Here is a 20,355-nt window from a genome sequence, read left to right as displayed (position 1 = left end):
GCCAAATATGGAATAGACAAGAGCTACTCCTTGCTCAACGAAATGGACTCAACACCCCATATTAAACGCCTAAGAATGTACCTGACTAGTAAGTATCTTAAAACCTATGGATTGCTATGTCTCCAAAAGAGAATCAAGCGTGTTTACAGGGGCATAAACGCAGCAGTGATAGGATTGGAGAGGTTCGGTGAGCAAATGAAGACCCTTTGAAGTCATATTGCATGGTACCCATTCCACGGGTCTCAACTCTCCAGGTTTAAGGTATTCTTCCTTCAGCTAAAACATGCATGTGGAACCCAGAGTATGATCAACCATGTGAACGGGAGACGTGTTCAAATATGTCTCAGTTTTTCCTCCCCTGGTACTCGGGTGCAACATTACAGACGCTTTACTAACACTCTGCCCAATGGAGAGTCAGCGCCTTTAACCTCCTGTTTGGCCCAGTTTGCAATTTCTGCGGAAGATGAACAGGAATAGGGAGGACCAATGAGAGACTAGCTGGAGGTGTCTGGACGGGCAAATTTAACTCTCATTTCCCACCAGGAAGAGGAATTAACCAAAGGCTCAGCGTGCCGTGCCGGAACCAGATTAGGGCCTGAAGCCATCCTGCGGTGTTGCGGCCAGCTCACAAGAAAGCGAGTTGAAGAAAGGAGCTCAGGGGCACTGTAATTCACAAAACCTGCAGAGTTATAAATGACAGCTATCGTCCAAAATATACTGAAGTAAGGCTGCCAAGAGGACTTGAAAGCGGGGCAGAATTGCAGGAAACCGATTTCAGGAGGTAGACTGGAATTGCATTGAAAGCATAGGAAAAGAGGCAGAACGGCCACAATGATGCACTTGGCCAAAAAGGGCGTATGCGTTTTTTCCTGAATATATTCAGGAAAAACGCATACGCCCTTTTTGGCCAACCAAGCAAGCTTGCAAAGGAAATCTGCACTACAATGAAGTCTCACTTCCCCCCGGTCAAAGGGCCATCTGAAAAAAGTGTAAATCCAGAAAGGCAGGACAGGCCATGGAGAACTGGGAGCCTTGTTATGCTGATGGGCGGGATGTAAATTGCCAACAGACACTTGGGAGAAGTGTATGGTGTTTCCTGAAACATCTAAAAAAACAAAGCAACAGAGCCTAGGGCACTTCCACTTATGGTCCTATAGCTTAGGGAAATTAAAATCAAAAAAGACACAGCCACCCCAAAGTTTGGGACGCCTCTGTTTACAAGAACCTCATTTACAGTACAAGTTCAATATCACAGAAAGTGAAAAATGGATAAAGAACTTGTGGTACTTACGTACAATGCAGTATCACTCAGCAATGAAATCTATGTCATCAGGCCCTTAGCAGCACAATGAGTGGATTCAGGTATGATGATTCTAACTGAAATAAGTCACACAGAAAAGAAACATCATAAAGATATCACTAATACACTGAATGTAAACTTGGCTACACAGGAACTGAATTCCAAAACAGAACAGGGTCTCAAATTTAGAAAACCAACTTATGCTTGCTTAAGGGGAAAGGTGAGTTGGGGTGCTGCATAAAACCAGAGATTGAAATGAGCACAGATAAGTTCCTTAAGCCAAATATGGAATAGACAAGAGCTACTCCTTGCTCAACGAAATGGACTCAACACCCCATATTAAACGCCTAAGAATGTACCTGACTAGTAAGTATCTTAAAACCTATGGATTGCTATGTCTCCGAAAGAGAATCAAGCATGTGTACAGGGGCATAAACGCAGCAGTGATAGGATTGGAGAGGTTCGGTGAGCAAATGAAGACCCTTTGAAGTCATATTGCATGGTACCCATTACACGGGTCTCAACTCTCCAGGTTTAAGGTATTCTTCCTTCAGCTAAAACATGCATGTGGAACCCAGAGTATGATCAACCGTGTGAACGGGAGACGTGTTCAAATATGTCTCAGTTTTCCTCCCCTGGTACTCGGGTGCAACATTCCAGACGCTTACTAACACTCTCCCGACTTGGAGAGTCAGCGCCTTTAACCTCCTGTTTGGCCCAGTTTGCAATTTCTGCGGAAGATGAACAGGAATAGGGAGAACCAATGAGAGACTAGCTGGAGGTGTCTGGACGGGCAAATTTAACTCTCATTTCCCACCAGGAACAGGAATTAACCAAAGGCTCAGCGTGCTGTACGGGAAACAGATTAGGGCCTGAAGCGATCCTGCGGTGTTGCGGCCAGCTCACAAGAAAGCGAGTTGAAGAAAGGAGCTCAGGGGCTCTGTAATTCACAAACCTGCAGAGTTATAAATGACAGCTATCGTCCAAAAATATACTGAAGTAAGGCTGCCAAGAGGACTTGAAAGCGGGGCAGAATTGCAGGTAACCGATTTCAGGAGGTAGACTGGAATTGCATTGAAAGCATAGGAAAAGAGGCAGAACGTCCACAATGATGCACTTGGCCAAAAAGGCCTATGCGTTTTTTCCTGAATATATTCAGGAAAAAACGCATACGCCCTTTTTGGCCAACCAAGCAAGCTTGCAAAGGAAATCTGCACTACAATGAAGTCTCACTTCCCCCCGGTCAAAAGGGCCATCTGAAAAAAGTGTAAAATCCAGAAAGGCAGGACAGGCCATGGAGAACTGGGAGCCTTGTTATGCTGATGGGCGGGATGTAAATTGCCAACAGACACTCGGGAGAATTGTATGGTGTTTCCTGAAACATCTAAAAAACAAAGCAACAGAGCCTAGGGCACTTCCACTTATGGTCCTATAGCTTAGGGAAATTAAAATCAAAAAGACACAGCAACCCCAAAATTTGGGACTGGCTCTTTTTACAGGAAATCTCTTCTACGGCACAAGTTAAATATCCAGAGAGCAAATAATGGATAAAGAAGTTGCGGTACTTATGTACAACAGAATACCACTCAGCAATGAAATCTATGTCACCAGGCCCGTACCAGCATAATGAGTGCATTGAGGCACGATGATTCTAAGTGAAATAAGTCACACAGAAAAAGAAACATCATAAGGTATCACTAATACACGGAATGTGAACTTGGCTACACATGAACTGAATTACAAACAGAACAGGGTCTCAAGTTTAGAAAACCAACTTATGCCTGCTTAAGGGGGAAGGTGAGTTGGGGTGCTGCATAAAAGCAGAGTTTGAAATTAGCACAGATACCGTTCCATAAGCCAAATATGTAATAGACAAGAGCTACCCCTTGCTCAACGAAATGGATTCAACAATGAGGTATCACCTCACACCTGGTAGAATAGGCATCATTGAAAATCTACAAACAAAAAATGCTGGAAAGGGTGTGGAGAAAAGGAACCCTCTTCCACTATTGTTGGGAATATAAATTGATACAGTCATTATGGAGAACAATATGGAATTTCTTAAGAAACTAACAATAGAATTACCATATGATACAGCAATCCCAGTACTGGACATATACCCAGACAAAACCATAAATCAAAAAGAGTCATTCACCGCAATGTTCATTGCATCACTATTTACAATATCGAGGTAATGGAAGCAACCTAAATGCCCACAGACAGACGAATGCATAAAGCTGTGGTACATATATAAAATGGAATATTACTAAGCCATGAAAAGGAATGAAATGGGTCATTTGTAGAGACGTCGATGGATCTAGAGACTGTCATACAGAGTGAAGTAAGTCAGAAAGAGAAAAACAAATCTTGTATATTCATGCATATATGTGGAACCTAGAAAAACTGTACAGATTAACCATTTTGCAAGGCATAAATAGAGCAACAGATGTAGACAACAAACGTATGGACAACAAGGGGGGAAAGCTGTTGGGGGGGTGGTGGTGGGAGGAGTTGAGAGACTGGGATTGGCATGTATACATTTATATGTATAAAATAGATAACCAATAAGAACCTGCTGTATAAAAATATAAAATAAAATTCAAAATTAAAAAGAAGTAAAATTTAAAAAATAAAACAGAAAAAACAATTATTCCCTGCACATACATGTATTTATATGAATAAATTATTTCCATGCTTATATCTGTAAATACAAAAAAGAGGAATAAAATCTACCTTGAACCAAAAACGAAAAAGAGAAAAAAAACACAGAACCCACCAGTTACACAGAGGAAAACCGTATCAGGGCACTTGCTCCAGTTGTAAACAATTCTGAAGTTGGTCAGTGGTGGGGAATCGTCTCCCATTCAGCCAGCAGCCCCCACGCAACAAGCGTCCTCATTGCAAAGCTGGGGCACCGTGCCGAGGCATCTGTGAGTAAACGTGAGCTGAGCCCCAGGCCAGTTGCTGCTGAACTATTCCCACCCGTCCCAGGTAAAACACCTGAATATATACAAGGACTTGAAAGCCTAGAGGAAGGGCCATAGAGCCACACGAGTGACAGCATGCCGGCCGACTTGGTGCCTGCAGGCCAGCCAGGATGGTCCTGGCCCTGGGTGCTCTTCTGGAAGATTTCCATTTCCCTGCCTGAGATACCCGTCCTGTCCCTGCCCCCACTGCTTTTTTCCTTCCTCACCTCTGCCCAGGGAGAAATTCCAGCAGCAGGTATGGGTGACACATCCTCTTCTTTAGCAGGTGGCAGCCTGGCAACTGCTGCAGAAAGTCCAGCAGAGCCCCACTCACACTGGGCCACCCACAAAGCCGTGGCCTCTCACTCCCTCCCACCAGCCCAGCCCCGAGACTGCTGACAGGGCAGAGAAAATGGCGTCAGGCACGGCTGCAGGGGCTCTTGCTGCCTGGAGTGGTATTTATATTGATCTCAACCCAGGCACACCTGGGGAGGGCTGGCCGGCACGGTAAGGCTGCCCAGGTCAGCCAATCATCACCCCTCAGGGGCTCACAGTTGCAGAAAATGGAACTTGCTGAACCGGCCAGGTCCAAGGAACAGGTGTGGGCTCCTGAGAGTCAGGATAGACAAGGGGCTGCAGCTTTGGCTTGTTTTCTAATCATTTTATCTGGCCCATGAGTGGGAGACAACTTCAAGAAAACCCTCTCCTAATGAGAGGAACCCAGGAGTCAGGGAGAGGAGGGGTGGGTGGTGGTTGGAGACAGAGGCCTGGTGCCCCGGGTGCAGTGGAAGTCTCTGGAAGACCAGGTGGAGGGAGGCCTCACGGAGTGATGCCCAGGGTCACAGACCTGTCGCAGCTGCTGTTTGTTAGTTCAAGTCCTGCTCTGAGGTGCTCTGTGTCAGCTCTGAGCGACAGGTGAGCTGGGGGTGCTCTGCAATGAGGGCTATGTGCACGGTTCCTGTGTGCCCAGCCCTGCCACGGTACCTGCAAGGGTAGCTCTGTATCCTGGGAGGGGCCTGACCACGAGAGCCCCGTGGGCTGGGGTGGGGGTGGGGTACCTGCCCAGGTGAGCTCCATATTCTGGGATTGGTCTGACCACGAGAGCCCCATGGGCTGCTGGGGACCTGGTAAAGGATGTCAGGACAGTCAGTGAAGCCACCGAGGATATACCTCCAGTTGCTCCTAATTCCTACACCCTGCTGGTCATTTCTACCAACCACCAGGACATGGTATTCTGTATTAGTCTTCAATGATGCCTTCTTTTGTATTCCATTAGTCCCAGAGTCACAAGAAATTTTGGCTTGTGAGTGGCAGGACTCAACATACAACTAAAACAATACTTCCGGGCCGTCTGGCCCCAAGGGTGCAAAAATTCCCACACCATCTTTGGGGAAAGCTTAGCTAAAGACCTAAAAGTTCTACCTCTGGAAAAGGAACCCTCCTTCAATATGCAGACGACATTCTGATCACCAGCCCTACTAAGGAGGCCTCTGAACTACCAAGCCAATAAAGGATAGAAGTTGTCCAAGAAAAAGCTCAAATATCACAGACTGCGGTGACCTGCCTGGGCTTCATTCTCACAGAAGGTCAGAGAAGCCATCCCAGGAAAGGGAAGAAACCATTTTCAGCTTACCCCTTTCTAAAACTATGAAGACAGCTTAGGGGTTCCTGGGGAGGCAGGGTTTGCTGCTTCTGGATCCCTAACTACAGTCTATACTGGGGCCTCTATATGAAACACTGAAAGGAAAAGATGATGATCCTTTTGAATAGAATCCAGAAGTGCCTTTCAAGAATGGAAAGAGCAGTCAATTCAGACCCTTGCCCTGGAACTCCCTAATTTAGCTAAACCCTTTGACCTTTACATTCCGTGTGAAAGTGAATCGCCATTGGAGAATTAGTGCAAAAACTGGGACCACTTGAAATGGAACAATGCAAGAATGCCATCCAGGTAGGATAAACTACGGTCACCTAAGGGGCTTGGCCCACTGCCACATCTGGCCAAGATACTTGGCGGTATCTAAAAACCTGGAAATCAGCAGCCCAAAAGGCCACCTCCCTCCTAAGGGAAAAGGACCCCCCGTGGTGATCCTAACCACCAACCATGCCCTGAAGTTGCAGGGTTCGCTCCGTGGGCACACCGACCTCGAGTGAGGAGGCCCTCCAACTCCAACATCCAGAGAGATAACCGGGGGCAACAGGGCACCATGACGACTCGTGTGAACATCACTTGACCTGGAGTTTCTCTCATAAAACAACAAGAGTGTGTCCCAAAAGAGTAGACTACTGCTTGCAGGACTTACTGCACACAGAGGGGAGCTAATAATCTTGGCGGGGGAAACAGTATACCACACTGTCACCATAGAAAAAGCCTACAGACACCGTGATGATGGTGGCCAATAAGACCGGCTGGACTCCTGTTTACTTCAAAAGGCTGTTGACTCAGTAGCCATCATGGTCCTTGGTCACCACTGACCCTGGACTGTCTGGGAGTTGAGCGGGCAGGGCTCTGACACCTGGTGCTGTTTGTACGTTAATTCAGGGGCCTAATGAAGAAAGCGCAGACTACTGGTCAGAGCATCTAGGCTGGCAGAGACGGTCAGCCTAAGGTGGCCGAACAAATGTGGGGCGGGGTGAAACCGGCCCCCACAGCGTCTCTGCACATCTCTTCCTGGACCCTTAAAGGTCATTAGAATCTATAACACTTCCAATGCTGGTGCTCAGGTGGACGAGCAGGGAGGCAGGGGTCCTGGGGACAATCAACGTCACCGGGAGGCTGCTGGGGAGAAGCTCTGACCCTCGCCCCAGGGTATGAGGGCTCCCAACTCAGCACTCAGCAGTTACAGAAGAAGGGCCTGCACCCTCAGCACTCCAAGAATGAGGAACGGGACAAAAGGCAGAGGAGGGGTTTGTCCCCAGCAAAGCCCATTAAAAATCCCTGGGAGATAAAAATAGAATCTGGGCAATAAAGTCAAGTCTAACCTTTTTTATCCTTTGTGCTTTGTCTAATTTCACGTGCTCCTAGGGTCCCGCATGCAGAGGTTCCACACCCGGCACTTCAGACCAGATTTCCTAGTGCAGAATGGCTGGGTCGACACCTCAGCTCCTGGGGCCCAGTGCAGACTCCACGATATAGAGCCTGAGCTACAGCCAACCCGGCCCTCGAGAGCTCCGCCGCCTCCCTCCCTCCCACTGACTCTGACAGGATCTCTACACAGCAGCCCAGCCCACAGCCCACGGGGTAGTGCATGCTCTCACCTCTCCATTCTCTGATCAAAATATAAAGTTTCCTTTGCTTGTGAACCAAACTCAGTCTCGATCTGTTGGCCCCAATGACACTGGGCAGGGGGACACTTGTTGGGGTCCACTCTGGAGGATCAGTAACAGAAATTGAGACTATTGTAACCTCAATGAACAGAGGTGTGAGCCAAACTGTAGTTAACATAGAACAGTGTATAAGGCTCGGGTAAAATAAGATGTTTTTAACACTTCCATTTGATATTTCCATCACTTTTTATAAGCAAGTTCAGTGAAAGGTTTGTCTTATTTGTCAGGTCAATATTAGAGAAACGAAGTGATTTCTTTCCAAGGATGTACAGCTAATAATCTTGGTTAAACCTTCAATCTTGTTTAAATGCTTTTCCATTGAAAATGATACCTCTCTTTCAGCTCCCACATTTCTGAGAAGTATAAAATCTTATAATTTATTATTACCAAAGGGGAAAGGTGGGAGGAGGGATAAATTAACAGTTTGGAATGAACACATACACACTGCTATGTATAAAATAGATCATCAACAAGGAACTACTGTATAGCACAGGGAACTACACTCAACATTTTGCAATAACCTATAAGGGGAAATAATCTGAAAAAGACGTAGATATTTTTATTGACATCATCTATCAATGACAGTTAAAGTGTAGCCTAAGGGAAGCTGGTGGTGAGTGCTTCTGACCCTGAAGACTTCAATCATCTAAAGTTTGGACTCTGCCATACTTCCCAAGGCCCTTAATGAACATATGTGTAGCCGTAGCTTAAAAACTTCCCCAAGTTTGGGTTCGTGGGAGACACTGATTTGAAAAGCCCTGGTGTTCTCCTTACATGAATGGGACTCTTCCTACTGCTAAAACATGTCTGTCACACCCAGAGGATGGTATACCGTCTGATCGGGAAGAGTTTGGAAAAGGCATCTCATCTCCTCATCTCCTGGTGCTCGGGGTCCACCCTCCAGCGTCTTTACTAACAGTCTCCCCCACTTGGAGATGTCAGCACTGTCAACATCCTGTTGCGTACAGTTTGGAATTTGTCCAGAGGATGAAGCGGAAGGATGAGGAACAATGAGAGAAAAGTCCTAGGTGTTCAGACAGGCACATGTCACTCTAATTTCCAATCAGGAAGACGAATTGACCAAAGGGTAGGGTTGCCCATGGAAACAGTATAGGGCTTGAGGAAAAACCCGCTGCTTTGTGGCCAGTTCCCATAAACACGAGTTGAACAATGGAACTCAGGGGCAGTAAAATTCACAAAACTGCAGAGTTGAAAATATCCATCACTGAAAAATGTCTTGAGGAAAGTCAGAGAAAAGGACTTGTAAGCAAGGGAGAATGGCAGGAAAGGGATTCTGAGGAGGTAGAAAAGGACTCGCCATTAAGCACAAGAAAAGGAAGCTGAAACATTGCCAACATTGCAGTTGGCCAAAAAGGGTGTATGCGTTCTTTTCTGTATATATTCAAGAAAAGGGCATACACTTTTTTAGCCAACCAAACAGGTGGGCACTGGAAGTCAATACTACAAAAGATATCACTTCGCATCAGTCAGAAGAGCCATCCTCATAAAAGCGTAAACAACAGAAATGCAGGACAGGGCAACGAGAAGAGGGAGCCCTGTGAGACCTTATAGTGGAAATGTATATTGCCAACGGCCATTCTGGAGAAGTGTATTGTGTTTACTAAAGCATCTAAAAAATGAGCTACAGAGCATAGGGCACTTGCACTCATGGGCGTATATCTTGGGAAAAACAAAAATCGAGAGGACACAGGCACCCCAATGTTTACCCCCTCTCTGTTTAAAAGATCCTCGACTAGGATATAACTTAAATGTCTCTGGAGGGAAAAAATGGATAGAGATGTGGTACTTAGGTAGAGTGGAATATTATTCAGCCTGGAAATCAATGAAATATGGCCAGTTTGTAACAACTCCGGAGGAGTTACGTATGATCATTCTAAGTGACAGAATTCAAAAAGAAAAAGACACATATCATAAGATATCACTTAAAGGTGGAATCCAAAATGGCTACACATGAAATAAATTACAAAACAAAAACATAGTCAAATATGTAGAAAACACGCATAAGGCTGCTAAACGGGAAAGGTGGGGAGGGGTGAGGCATCATCCAGGAGGTTGAAATTAGCAAAGATACCATTCCAAATACCAAACTGATAATCAACAAGGCCTACACGGTAGCTAAAAGAACTGCACTCAGCACACTCAAGTCACCGGAAAAGAATATATACGACTGGTAAGAATCTGAAAAAGAATTTATTGATGTCTCTCTGTACGTGAATCAAGTGGATGTACTGCAGCAAGAAACAGAGCTTTGAAAATCAGCTGTAACCAATATAGTAATAAATTGAAAAAAATAAACGACAGAGAGACAGAGAAAACCTCTTACAACTTTTCCTCAGGGACGGTGATGCAACATGGATTGAACACATCTAGACCCACAGCAGGATGAGACATAAGGCTGGAAACTGTTTGCGCTAAGAGAAATGTGAGGTTGGGTGAGGAAATGCACACCCTTTAAAGTAATACTACCTGGTACCCATTCAATGGGTCCCAAATCTGCAGGTTCAAGGGATCTTCCTACAGCTAAAACATGCATGGAAAACCCAGAGGACTGTACACCATGTGATCGGGAGATGTGTCTAAAATGCACCTCATTTATCCTCTCCTGGTGCTCCTGTTCACCATTCCAGCCACGCTACTTAGAATCTCCCCACTTGGAGAATCAGCACATTTAAACTTCTGTTTCACACATTTTGCAAATTGTGAGGAGGATGAACGGGAAGAGGGGGAACCAATGAGAGAAGAGTTGTAGGGGTTTGGACGGGCACATATCACTCTAATTTCCCATTAAGAATAAGAATTAAAGAAAGGCTCAGCCTGCCTCGCCGGAGCCAAAATAGGGCCTGAAGCAATCCTGCGGGTTTGAGGCCAGCTCACAAAAGAGCAACTTAAAAAATGGAGCTCAGGGTCACTGCAATTCACAAACCTGCAGAGTTATAAATGAAAACTAACGTCCAAAAATATGTTGAGGTAAGGCAAAGAAGAGGATCTGAATGCAAGACAGAATTGCAAGAAACAGATTTCAAGAGATAGATTGGACTCGTCTTTAACGCACATGAAAAGCGGCAGAATTTCGACAATGATGCAGTTGGCCCAAAAGGGCGTATGCGTTTTTTCCTGATTATATCCAGGAAAAAACGCATACGCACTTTATGGGCAACGAAGCAAGCAAGCAATGCAAATGTGCACAACAAAGAAGTCTCACTTCCCACCGGTCAAAAGGGCCATCCTAAAAAATTGTAAAAACCAGAAATGCAGGACAGGCCATGGAGAACAGGGAGCCTTTATACGCTGATGGGCAGTGTGTGAACTGCCGAGAGCCACTCTGGAGAAGTGTATGGTGGTTCCTAAATCATCTAAAAAACAGAGCACAGAGCATAGGACACTTCCAATCATGGGAGTATATCTAGGGAAGTCTAAAAATCAACAAGACACAAGCACACCACAGTTTAGGGCTACTCTGTTTACAAGAACCTCAACTTCAGTACACCTTAAATATCCCAGGAAAGAGAACAATGGATAAAGAAGATGTGGTACTTATGTACAATGGAATATCTCTTCACCATGAAATCAATGTAATAAGGCTAGTAGAAGGATAAAGAGTGGATTTAGGTCCGATAATACTACTTGAAATAAGTCAAACAGAAAAAGAAACATATCATAAGATATCACTTATAGAGGGAGGGTAAATATGGCTGCACAAGAAATGAATTACAGAACAGAACAGTGTCTCACATTTAGAAAACACACTTATGTCAGCTTAAGGGAAAGGAGAGGTGGGGTGATGCATAAAACCAGAGTTTGAAATTAGCACAGATACCGTTCAATAAACCAAATAGGTATTAGACAAGATCTACACCTTGCTCAATGAACAGGCCTCAACACACCCTATACACCGCAGAGAAATATATCTGAGGAATAAGAATCTTAAAACCCATGTATTGATATATCTCCATAAGGGAATCAAGTGTGTGCAGAGCGGCACAAACACAGCAGTGAAAAGGAGCTAAACCCCATTATAGAAATAAATTTTAAAAACAAAACGCTGAAACAATGAAAGAGAGAAAAATTCTTACAAAATTCGCTCAGGGGCTGTGATGCAACCTGGATTGACCACATATAAACCCACAGCTGGATAAGACATAAGGCTGGACACTTGGGGCTGACAGGATTGGTGAGCTTTGGTGAGCAACTGCCGAAAGTTTAATGCAATACTTCATGCTACTCAGTCCAAGGGTCCCAACACTCCAGGTTGAAGGGAATCTTCCTACAGCTAAACCATGCTTGGGAAACCCAGCGACTGGTATACCATATGATCGGGAAAGGTTTCTAAAACGCACCTCATTTTTCCTCTCCTGGGGCTCCGGATCGACATTCCAGCCGCTTTACTAACAACATCCCCACATGGAGTCAATGCCTTTAAGTTCTGGTATCGCACAGTCTGCAGTTAGTGCAGAGGATGAATGGGAATAGGGGGAACCAGTGAGAAACTAGCTGTAGCGGTTTCAATGGGCACATGTCACTCTAATATCACATCAGTAAGAAGAATTAACCAAAGGCACAGCAAGGTGCCCCAGAAGAAAAATAGGGCTTCAAGGAATCCTGTGGTTATGGGGCAAGACCACAAAAATAAGAGCTAAAAAATGGAGCTAAGGGCCACTGCAATTCAAAAACATGCAGAGTTATAAAGGCCAACTATTTTCAAAAATATATTGAGGTAAGGCTATGAAGAGGCATTGAAAGCAAGGCAGAATTGCAGGAAACCGATTTCAGGAGGTAGACTGGAATTGCATTGAAAACATATGAAGAGAGTCAGAACGTCGACAATGATGCACTTGGCCAAAAAGGGCGTATGCGTTTTTTCCTGAATATATTCAGGAAAAAACGCATACGCCCTTTTTGGCCAACCAAGCAAGCTTGCAAAGGAAATCTGCACTACAATGAAGTCTCACTTCCCCCCGGTCAAAAGGGCCATCTGAAAAAAGTGTAAAATCCAGAAAGGCAGGACAGGCCATGGAGAACTGGGAGCCTTGTTATGCTGATGGGCGGGATGTAAATTGCCAACAGACACTCGGGAGAAGTGTATGGTGTTTCCTGAAACATCTAAAAAACAAAGCAACAGAGCCTAGGGCACTTCCACTTATGGTCCTATAGCTTAGGGAAATTAAAATCAAAAAGACACAGCCACCCCAAAGTTTGGGACGCCTCTGTTTACAAGAACCTCGTTTACAGTACAAGTTCAACATCGCAGAAAGTGAAAAATGGATAAAGAAGTTGTGGTATTTACTTACAAAGCAATATCACTCAGCAATGAAATCTATGTCATCAGGCCCTTAGCAGCACAATGAGTGGATTCAGGTATGATGATTCTAACTGAAATAAGTCACACAGAAAAAGAAACATCATAAGATATCAGTAATACACGGAATGTAAACTTGGCTACACAGGAACTGAATTACAGAACAGAACAGGGTCTCAAATTTAGAAAACCAACTTATTCTTGCTTAAGGGTAAAGGTGAGTTGGGGTGCTGCATAAAACCAGAGATTGAAATGAGCACAGATAAAGTTCCTTAAGCCAAATATGGAATAGACAAGAGCTACTCCTTGCTCAACGAAATGGACTCAACACCCCATATTAAACGCCTAAGAATGTACCTGACTAGTAAGTATCTTAAAACCTATGGATTGCTATGTCTCCGAAAGAGAATCAAGCATGTGTACAGGGGCATAAACGCAGCAGTGATAGGATTGGAGAGGTTCGGTGAGCAAATGAAGACCCTTTGAAGTCATATTGCATGGTACCCATTCCACGGGTCTCAACTACTCCAGGTTTAAGGTATTCTTCCTTCAGCTAAAACATGCATGTGGAACCCAGAGTATGATCAACCATGTGAACGGGAGACGTGTTCAAATATGTCTCAGTTTTCCTCCCCTGGTACTCGGGTGCAACATTCCAGACGCTTTACTAACACTCTCCCCACTTGGAGAGTCAGCGCCTTTAACCTCCTGTTTGGCCCAGTTTGCAATTTCTGCGGAAGATGAACAGGAATAGCGAGAACCAATGAGAGACTAGCTGGAGGTGTCTGGACGGGCAAATTTAACTCTCATTTCCCACCAGGAAGAGGAATTAACCAAAGGCTCAGCGTGCCGTGCCGGAACCAGATTAGGGCCTGAAGCCATCCTGCGGTGTTGCGGCCAGCTCAAAAGAAAGCGAGTTGAAGAAAGGAGCTCAGGGGCACTGTAATTCACAAACCTGCAGAGTTATAAATGACAGCTATCGTCCAAAAATAGACTGAAGTAAGGCTGCCAAGAGGACTTGAAAGCGGGGCAGAATTGCAGGAAACCGATTTCAGGAGGTAGACTGGAATTGCATTGAAAGCATAGGAAAAGAGGCAGAACGTCCACAATGATGCACTTGGCCAAAAAGGGCGTATGCGTTTTTTCCTGAATATATTCAGGAAAAAACGCATACGCCCTTTTTGGCCAACCAAGCAAGCTTGCAAAGGAAATCTGCACTACAATGAAGTCTCACTTCCCCCCGGTCAAAAGGGCCATCTGAAAAAAGTGTAAAATCCAGAAAGGCAGGACAGGCCATGGAGAACTGGGAGCCTTGTTATGCTGATGGGCGGGATGTAAATTGCCAACAGACACTCGGGAGAAGTGTATGGTGTTTCCTGAAACATCTAAAAAACAAAGCAACAGAGCCTAGGGCACTTCCACTTATGGTCCTATAGCTTAGGGAAATTAAAATCAAAAAGACACAGCCACCCCAAAGTTTGGGACGCCTCTGTTTACAAGAACCTCGTTTACAGTACAAGTTCAACTATTAGCAGAAAGTGAAAAATGGATAAAGAACTTGTGGTATTTACTTACAAAGCAATATCACTCAGCAATGAAATCTGTGTCATCAGGCCCTTAGCAGCACAATGAGTGGATTCAGGTACGATGATTCTAACTGAAATAAGTCACACAGAAAAAGAAACATCATAAGATATCAGTAATACACGGAATGTAAACTTGGCTACACAGGAACTGAATTACAGAACAGAACAGGGTCTCAAATTTAGAAAACCAACTTATGCTTGCTTAAGGGGAAAGGTGAGTTGGGGTGCTGCATAAAACCAGAGATTGAAATGAGCACAGATAAAGTTCCTTAAGCCAAATATGGAATAGACAAGAGCTACTCCTTGCTCAACGAAATGGACTCAACACCGCATATTAAACGCCTAAGAATGTACCTGACTAGTAAGTATCTTAAAACCTATGGATTGCTATGTCTCCGAAAGAGAATCAAGCATGTGTACAGGGGCATAAACGCAGCAGTGATAGGATTGGAGAGGTTCGGTGAGCAAATGAAGACCCTTTGAAGTCATATTGCATGGTACCCATTCCAGGGTTCTCAACTCTCCAGGTTTAAGGTATTCTTCCTTCAGCTAAAACATGCATGTGGAACCCTAGAGTATGATCAACCATGTGATCGGGAGACGTGTTCAAATATGTCTCAGTTTTCCTCCCCTGGTACTCGGGTGCAACATTCCAGACGCTTTACTAACACTCTCCCCACTTGGAGAGTCAGCGCCTTTAACCTCCTGTTTGGCCCAGTTTGCAATTTCTGCGGAAGATGAACAGGAATAGCGAGAACCAATGAGAGACTAGCTGGAGGTGTCTGGACGGGCAAATTTAACTCTCATTTCCCACCAGGAAGAGGAATTAACCAAAGGCTCAGCGTGCCGTGCCGGAACCAGATTAGGGCCTGAAGCCATCCTGCGGTGTTGCGGCCAGCTCAAAAGAAAGCGAGTTGAAGAAAGGAGCTCAGGGGCACTGTAATTCACAAAACCTGCAGAGTTATAAATGACAGCTATCGTCCAAAATAGACTGAAGTAAGGCTGCCAAGAGGACTTGAAAGCGGGGGCAGAATTGCAGGAAACCGATTTCAGGAGGTAGACTGGAATTGCATTGAAAGCATAGGAAAAGAGGCAGAACGTCCACAATGATGCACTTGGCCAAAAAGGGCGTATGCGTTTTTTTCCTGAATATATTCAGGAAAAAACGCATACGCCCTTTTTGGCCAACCAAGCAAGCTTGCAAAGGAAATCTGCACTACAATGAAGTCTCACTTCCCCCCGGTCAAAAGGGCCATCTGAAAAAAGTGTAAAATCCAGAAAGGCAGGACAGGCCATGGAGAACTGGGAGCCTTGTTATGCTGATGGGCGGGATGTAAATTGCCAACAGACACTCGGGAGAAGTGTATGGTGTTTCCTGAAACATCTAAAAAACAAAGCAACAGAGCCTAGGGCACTTCCACTTATGGTCCTATAGCTTAGGGAAATTAAAATCAAAAAGACACAGCCACCCCAAAGTTTGGAACGGCTCTGTTTACAAGAACCTCGTTTACAGTACAAGTTCAACAATTGCAGAAAGTGAAAAATGGATAAGAAGTTGTGTAATTTACTTACAAAGCAATATCACTCAGCAATGAAATCTATGTCATCAGGCCCTTAGCAGCACAATGAGTGGATTCAGGTATGATGATTCTAAGTGAAATAAGTCACACAGAAAAAGAAACATCATAAGATATCACTAATACACGGAATGTGAACTTGGCTACACCATGAACTGAATACAAAACAGAACAGGTCTCAAGTTTAGAAAACCAACTTATGCCTGCTTAAGGGGGAAGGTGAGTTGGGGTGCTGCATAAAAGCAGAGTTTGAAATTAGCACAGAGATACCGTTTCCATAAGCCAAATATGTAATAGGACAAGAGCTACCCCTTGTCTCAACGAAATGGATTCAACAATGAGGTATCACCTCACACCTGGTAGAATAGGCATCATAGAAAATCTACAAACAAAAATGCTGGAAAGGGTGTGGAGAAAAGGAACCCTCTTCCACTATTGTTGGGAATATAAATTGATACAGTCATTATGGAGAACAATATGGAATTCTTAAGAAACTAACAATAGAATTACCATATGATACAGCAATCCCAGTACTGGACATATACCCAGACAAAACCATAAATCAAAAAGAGTCATTCACCGCAATGTTCATTGCATCACTATTTACAATATCGAGGTAATGGAAGCAACCTAAATGCCCACAGACAGGCGAATGCATAAAGCTGTGGTACATATATAAAATGGAATATTACTAAGCATGCAAAGGAATGAAATTGGGTCATTTGTAGAGACGTCGATGGATCTAGAGACTGTCATACAGAGTGAAGTAAGTCAGAAAGAGAAAAACAAATCTTGTATATTCATGCATATATGTGGAACCTAGAAAAACTGTACAGATTAACCATTTTGCAAGGCATAAATAGAGCAACAGATGTAGACAACAAACGTATGGACAACAAGGGGGGAAAGCTGTTGGGGGGGTGGTGGTGGGAGGAGTTGAGAGACTGGGATTGGCATGTATACATTTATATGTATAAAATAGATAACCAATAAGAACCTGCTGTATAAAAATATAAAATAAAATTCAAAATTAAAAAGAAATAAAATTTAAAAAATAAAACAGAAAAACAATTATTCCCTGCACATACATGTATTTATATGAATAAATTATTTCCATGCTTATATCTGTAAATACAAAAAGAGGAATAAAATCTACCTTGAACCAAAAACGAAAAAGAGAAAAAAAAACACAGAACCCACCAGTTACACAGAGGAAAACCGTATCAGGGCACTTGCTCCAGTTGTAAACAATTCTGAAGTTGGTCAGTGGTGGGGAATCGTCTCCCATTCAGCCAGCAGCCCCCACGCAACAAGCGTCCCTCATTGCAAAGCTGGGGCACCGTGCCGAGGCATCTGTGAGTAAACGTGAGCTGAGCCCCAGGCCAGTTGCTGCTGAACTATTCCCACCCGTCCCAGGTAAAACACCTGAATATATACAAGGACTTGAAAGCCTAGAGGAAGGGCCATAGAGCCACACGAGTGACAGCATGCCGGCCGACTTGGTGCCTGCAGGCCAGCCAGGATGGTCCTGGCCCTGGGTGCTCTTCTGGAAGATTTCCATTTCCCTGCCTGAGATACCCGTCCTGTCCCTGCCCCCACTGCTTTTTTCCTTCCTCACCTCTGCCCAGGGAGAAATTCCAGCAGCAGGTATGGGTTGACACATCCTCTTCTTTAGCAGGTGGCAGCCTGGCAACTGCTGCAGAAAGTCCAGCAGAGCCCCACTCACACTGGGCCACCCACAAAGCCGTGGCCTCTCACTCCCTCCCACCAGCCCAGCCCGAGACTGCTGACAGGGCAGAGAAAATGGCGTCAGGCACGGCTGCAGGGGCTCTTGCTGCCTGGAGTGGTATTTATATTGATCTCAACCCAGGCACACCTGGGGAGGGCTGGCCGGCACGGTAAGGCTGCCCAGGTCAGCCAATCATCACCCCTCAGGGGCTCACAGTTGCAGAAAATGGAACTTGCTGAAACGGCCAGGTCCAAGGAACAGGTGTGGGCTCCTGAGAGTCAGGATAGACAAGGGGCTGCAGCTTTGGCTTGGTTTTCTAATCATTTTATCTGGCCCATGAGTGGGAGACAACTTCAAGAAAACCCTCTCCTAATGAGAGGAACCCAGGAGTCAGGGAGAGGAGGGGTGGGTGGTGGTTGGAGACAGAGGCCTGGTGCCCCGGGTGCAGTGGAAGTCTCTGGAAGACCAGGTGGAGGGAGGCCTCACGGAGTGATGCCCAGGGTCACAGACCTGTCGCAGCTGCTGTTTGTTAGTTCAAGTCCTGCTCTGAGGTGCTCTGTGTCAGCTCTGAGCGACAGGTGAGCTGGGGGTGCTCTGCAATGAGGGCTATGTGCACGGTTTCCTGTGTGCCCAGCCCTGCCACGGTACCTGCAAGGGTAGCTCTGTATCCTGGGAGGGGCCTGCCCACGAGAGCCCCGTGGGCGGGGTGGGGGGTGGGGTACCTGCCCAGGTGAGCTCCATATTCTGGGATTGGTCTGACCACGAGAGCCCCATGGGCTGCTGGGGACCTGGTAAAGGATGTCAGGACAGTCAGTGAAGCCACCGAGGATATACCTCCAGTTGCTCCTAATTCCTACACCCTGCTGGTCATTCTACCAACCACCAGGACATGGTATTCTGTATTAGTCTTCAATGATGCCTTCTTTTGTATTCCATTAGTCCCAGAGTCACAAGAAATTTTGGCTTGTGAGTGGCAGGACTCAACATACAACTAAAACAATACTTCCGGGCCGTCTGGCCCAAAGGTTGCAAAAATTCCCACACCATCTTTGGGGAAAGCTTAGCTAAAGACCTAAAAGTTCTACCTCTGGAAAAGGAAACCCTCCTTCAATATGCAGACGACATTCTGATCACCAGCCCTACTAAGGAGGCCTCTGAACTACCAAGCCAATAAAGGATAGAAGTTGTCCAAGAAAAAGCTCAAATATCACAGACTGCGGTGACCTGCCTGGGCTTCATTCTCACAGAAGGTCAGAGAAGCCCATCCCAGGAAAGGGAAGAAACCATTTCAGCCTTACCCCTTTCTAAAACTAGAAGACAGCTTAGGGGTTCCTGGGGAGGCCAGGGTTTGCTGCTTCTGGATCCCTAACTACAGTCTACTAGCTGGGCCAATATGAAACACTGAAAGGAAAAGATGATGATCCTTTGAATAGAATCCAGAAGTGGCCTTTCAAGAATGGAAAGAGCAGTCAATTCAGACCCTTGCCCTGGAACTCCCTAATTTAGCTAAACCCTTTGACCTTTACATTCCCGGTGAAAGGTGAATCGCCATTGGAGAATAGTGCAAAAACTGGGACCACTTGAAATGGAACAATGCAAGAATGCCATCCAGGTAGGATAAACTACGGTCACTAAGGGGCTTGGCCCACTGCCACATCTGGCCAAGATACTGGCGGTATCTAAAAACCTGGAAATCAGCAGCCCAAAAGGCCACCTCCCTCCTAAGGGAAAAGGACCCCACGTGGTGATCCTAACCACCAACCATGCCCTGAAGTTGCAGGGTTCGCTCCGTGGGCACACCGACCTCGAGTGAGGAGGCCCGCCCAACTCCAACATCCAGAGAGATAACCGGGGGCAACAGGGCACCATGACGACTCGTGTGAACATCACTTGACCTGGAGTTTCTCTCATAAAACAACAAGAGTGTGTCCCAAAAGAGTAGACTACTGCTTGCAGGACTTACTGCACCCAGAGGGGAGCTAATAATCTTGGCGGGGGAACAGTATACCACACTGTCACCATAGAAAAGGCCTACAGACACCGTGATGATGGTGGCCAATAAGACCGGCTGGACTCCTGTTTACTTCAAAAGGCTGTTGACTCAGTAGCCATCATGGTCCTTATCACCACTGACCCTGGACTGTCTGGGGAGTTGAGCGGGCAGGGCTCTGACACCTGGTGCTGTTTGTACGTTAATTCAGGGGCCTAACTGAAGAAGCGCAGACTACTGGTCAGAGCATCTAGGCTGGCAGAGACGGTCAGCCTAAGGTGGCCGAACAAATGTGGGGCGGGGTGAAACCGGCCCCCACAGCGTCTCTGCACATCTCTTTCCTGGACCCTTAAAGGTCATTAGAATCTATAACACTTCCAATGCTGGTGCTCAGGTGGACGAGCAGGGAGGCAGGGGTCCTGGGGACAATCAACGTCACCGGGAGGCTGCTGGGGAGAAGCTCTGACCCTCGCCCAGGGTATGAGGGCTCCCAACTCAGCACTCAGCAGTTACAGAAGAAGGGTCTGCACCCTCAGCACTCCAAGAATGAGGAACGGGACAAAAGG

The 20,355-nt window shown here is 45.7% G+C and overlaps 1 long non-coding RNA gene across 1 annotated transcript; it reads right to left on the bottom strand.

The window, feature by feature from the left end:
* Positions 1–1,288: 1,288 nt before the first annotated feature.
* On the bottom strand, positions 1,289–16,154 carry LOC141277733 (uncharacterized). The gene is made up of 3 exons (XR_012329506.1): positions 16,066–16,154; positions 12,900–12,981; positions 1,289–1,377 (listed from the first exon to the last, which is right to left on the bottom strand). It is a non-coding gene; the product is annotated as an uncharacterized lncRNA (long non-coding RNA).
* Between the last annotated feature and the right edge of the window lie 4,201 nt (positions 16,155–20,355).

The sequence above is a fragment of the Tursiops truncatus genome, unplaced genomic scaffold (genome assembly GCF_011762595.2).
Source record: "Tursiops truncatus isolate mTurTru1 unplaced genomic scaffold, mTurTru1.mat.Y mat_scaffold_237_arrow_ctg1, whole genome shotgun sequence".
NCBI lineage: Eukaryota > Metazoa > Chordata > Mammalia > Artiodactyla > Delphinidae > Tursiops > Tursiops truncatus.
Note: the sequence above shows the minus strand (reverse complement) of the source record. Positions and strands in the feature narration are given on the sequence as shown.